Raw genomic sequence first — 4,719 nt, 5'->3', positions numbered from 1 at the left:
TCCTGCTGAGGTGATTACCACCTCAATCTAGAGGGTGTGACTCATCCTTTAATAATCAACTATATCTTCTATATAGTTCCCAGGGTAGGCTGTCCATGCCTCATGGTGTGTTAAGAAATCCCCATGGCTCTCAATTCTCAGCTCCCCTCCCCTTACTCTGCTTTGGAAAGCTTTGGAACTTTTTAAATATTCTCCATAACCTGTGGGGTGGGGAGGTGGAAGGCCTATCTCAGGCCCACTCTACCACAACATGTCTTGCTGCCATTATTACCATGCTGCAGTCCACACGTGTTGCCTTCCTGAAGTAGCAAACAGGTGGAGGCAGTGTACCATGAAGCTCAGGAAGCTTAAGCTTCAAGGCCCCTCATGCACGCAGCCCTCTGCCCTGGGAGTTTTCATTACAGTTCCCCCAGGAGCACACAGGGATAAAGGGCAAGTAGTTTATGTAGGAGCCGATGCCACAAAATACCAGTAGGGGAGTAAAGTGAGACTGGGGAAGCTGCCAATCAAGGGGCATAATCAAGGAAGTTACTATTCTGGATACCAGGCTTAATCCTGTTGGGGAATTCCGTGCCTCAATGTTATCTCATCTGAGGAGGAAGTGTGCTGGGCTCTGATACACCACCTTTAGTCAGTCATTGGTTGATAACTGCTACAGCACGAGGTAAGAATTAATTTTCTGGAACTTCTTACATGCCATGTGTCCTCAGGTCTATCTGCGGAGGGAAGTTCTCAGGCTCAGACATACAGATGCTGCTAAAAGCCAAGCCAAATTAAGGCCTGTGGGGATATGGATGGGGGCACCAAGAGCTTACCTGGTTATATGTTTACCTGGTTATATGCTTACCTGGTTATATGTTTACCTGGTTATATGCTTACCTGGTTATGTGCTTACCTGGTTATATGCTTACCTGGTTATATGTTTACCTGGTTATATGTTTTTGTGTAAAATGTACAAAAGTAACTTTAAGACAAAACTATGGAGATGGTAAGGAAAAAAAAAAAATCAGTGGTCGCCAGGGATTAGGGGAGAGAAAAAGATGAATAGGTGGAACACAGACAGGATTTTTAGGGCAATGAAACTACTCTGTATGATACCACAATGGTGGATACATGTCATTATACATTTGTCAAAAACCCATAGGATGCACACCAAGAGTGAGCCCTCATGTAAATTATGGACTTTGGGTGGGCATTATGTGTCAACATAGGCTCATCAGTTATAATTAATATGCTGCTCTGGTGGGAGATGCTGGTAATGGGCAAGCTGTACATATGTGGGGGCAGAGGTTATTTGGGAAATCTCTATACCTTTGTCTCAAATTTGCTATAAAAACAAAACTCCAAAACAAGTCTAATAAAAATAAAAAATTTTAGTTAATAAATGCTGTCATGTTTTCCCCTCCAATTTCCCCTCTGTCACACTTCCCTCTCCTTGGGTAATATGTGAAAAGTACCAGCCAATCTCAGAATCTGGCCAAAGGGAAGTCCAGCTGGGGCTATACTCAGTTGGAGTCTAGTGGAATATATTACTTGATTCCCAGTCCCTTCTATGTATAGTTGTTATCTGGAACCATTGTGATGAAGGAATGGCTTGGAGGCACACCACCACTGCCCACTGACCCGCCCAGAGATGTGAGGACAGAGGTTGTGTTGCAATATGAACATACCCTACAGCACCACGCACTGGAAGTATGAAAGTAGCGGAGGGGAGATGAAGTTTTAAATATGTTATGCCAAAAGCTAGTCAGTCTGTGGTGTACCAGGCAGTTAATTAATAGAAATACTATACTGTTTCTCTGTTTTCTGTGACATTTGTGGTAATTGTCAACTTTTTAAAATTTATGATTACAACTTTTCTTACAATACATATTTGTTTTCAGGTATAATTTTGTATTCAGAATTTTTATTTATTTATTTATTTAGATGGGGGGTCTCACCATGTTGCCCAGGCTGGTCTTGAACCCCTGGGCTCAAGCAATCCTCCTGCCTCAGCCTCCCAAAGTGCTGGGATTACAAGCATGAACCACCATGCCTGGCCTATGCTTTTTCTTAAAGAAGACACTCGAAAATACGTGTTTCTGTCCACCTTGCAATCAGAGACATAGGCTTTTCGGCTGTTAGATCAACAAATATTCCTGAAGGCAGGGATAATAGTCAAAATATGTAACTATACTCATAGCATGGGCAGCAACCAATCAATGGCTCCAACATGGTCCTCTAAACCTAACTTACTGAATCAGAATATGCCTTTCCTCTTGGACTTTGAACCAAAGGAAAGACCAGGAAGAAGGTTCCATATTAGTTTCAAAGCTCTCTTGCTTTCTTCTCCCAGTTTCTTCCAACCCAAGAAGAAATTTTATTTCCTCTCTGTGTGGTAGGAAGTCTGTTCCTGAGTCATCATCTGGCTACCTCTTCACCCTGTGTTCAGAACATAAACGCTATGTTCTCTGTGTTCTCAGAGTTCCAGGCTGTGGCTCTTAATATCTAAAGAGAAGATTTTAAAATGCAAAAGTCTCCAACCTTTGTTTCTGAAAACAAGGGTTGCAAGTTAACTACAGCAGCAAAAAATTTGAAGTAATATTACTATTACCCTATAGCAATGATTGAAAAATGAAAGGATATCCCTACTATAGCACCCCAATAAAGATGATTCAACTTTTTTATTTATAAATAAAAATTGTAAATATTTATGGTGTACACGTGATACTGTGATATATGCATACAATGTACAGTGGTCAAATCAAGGTAACTGGGATATTCATCAGCTTACACACTTCTTTATTTGTGTCAGGATCATCCTAAATCTCTTCTTGTTATTTTGAAATATACAATAAATTATTATTAACTAATAGTCACCCTACTGTGCTATCAAACACTAGAACTTGTTTCTTCTATCTAACTGTATTTTACACTCATTAACCAGCCTCTCTTCATCCCCCTTCCACTTTTCCTAGCCTCTGGTAGCCACCATTCTACTCTCTGCCTCCCTGAGATCAACTTTTTAAACTCCCACATGAGTGAAAACATGCAATATTTCTCTTTCTGAGCCTGGCTTATTTCACTAAACATAATGCCCTCCAGTCCTATCTGCATTGCTGCAAAATGACAGAATTTTCTTCTTTTCATGGCTGAATAGTATTCTATTGTGTACATATACCATGTTTTCTTTATCCATTCATCCACTGATGGGCAATTAGGTTTGGACTGAACACAAGCCCACAAATCAAGTAACCATCTCAAAGGAAGATGTTTCTGAATATCCAATGCATTAGTTAGCAAAAAGATGCACAAAAAAGGCCCACAATAATCAGTCATATGAAAAAGCATAAAATGGCCGAGCTCAGTGGCGCACACCTGTAATCCCAGCACTTTGGGAGGCTGGGACAGGCAGATCATGAGGTCAGAAGATTGAGACCAGCCTGGCCAACATGGTGAAACCTCATCTCTAATAAAAATACAAAAAAAAAAAAAAACACTTAGCCAGGTGTAGTGGCACACGCCTGTAGTCCCAGCTATTCAGGAGGCTGAGGCAGGAGAATCACTTGAACCGGGAGGCGGAGGTTGCAGTGAGCCCAGATCAGGCCTCTGCACTGTAGTCTGGGGGACAGAGTAAGACTCCATCCTAAAAAAATTAAAAAAAAAAAAAAAAAAAGAAGAAGAAAAAGCAAAAGAATGAAACACATCCTTCATAATAACAACAAAGAACATAAATTTTTTAGGACTGATCTTACCAAAAATGTATGAAATCTATGTGAAGAAAACTACAAAACATTGTTAAGAAAGACAAATAAATAGTAAAATAAAAGAAAAACTAGTTCCTGGGTTTTGAAATTCAGAATGTTTGCAGGATGTTAATTCCCAGTGGGACTGGAGAGAGGTGAAACTTGAAAGAAGAATTCCAAATTTATCTAATCTTTTTAAATTTTATTTTTTAACTGACAAATAAAAAATATATGTCTATATTGTACAACATGATGTTTTGAAATGTGTATACAACATGGAATGGCTAAATCAAACGAATTAAGATATGCATTATTACCTCACATCATTTTTTGTGGTGAAAATACTTAAAACCTACTCTCAGCAATTTTCAAGAAGGCAGTACATTGTTATTAATTATAGTCATCATGTTGTATAATAGATCTCTTGAACTTATTCCTCCTATCTAACTGAAATTTTTTATCCCTTGTCCAACATCTCCCCAATCCACCCTTCACCCAGCTCCTGGTCACCACCATTCTACTCTATGCTGTTAAGAGTTTGGCCTTTTTAGATTCTACATTTAAGTGAGATCATGCAGTGTCTGTCACTCTATGCCTAGCTTATTTCACTTAACATGATGTCTTTCAGGATTTCTTTCATTTTTGAGACTCAATAGTATTCCATTGTGTATATATACCACATTTTCTTTATTCACCTATTCATTGATGAACACTTAGGTTGACCCTGTATTTTGGTTACTGTGAATAATTCTGCTGTAAACATGGGAGTGCAGATATCTTTTTAACATACTAATTTCATATACTTTGGATATATAGGCAGTAGTAAAATTGCTGAATCATAAGGTAGTTCTATTTTTAAATTGTTGAGAAACCTCCATACTGTTTTCCATAATGGCTATACTAATTTACATTCCCGCCAAAAGTGTGCAAGTGTTCCCCTTTTCACCAGATCATTGCCAGCACTTGTTATCTCTTGACTTTTTGATAATAACCA

This window comes from Aotus nancymaae, unplaced genomic scaffold (assembly GCF_030222135.1).
Source record: "Aotus nancymaae isolate 86718 unplaced genomic scaffold, 86718_ANA_hifiasm-v0.15.2.pri h1tg000062l, whole genome shotgun sequence".
NCBI classification, from domain to species: Eukaryota; Metazoa; Chordata; class Mammalia; order Primates; family Aotidae; genus Aotus; species Aotus nancymaae.
The sequence above is the reverse complement of the archived record's forward strand: the minus strand, read 5'-3'. Positions refer to the sequence as shown.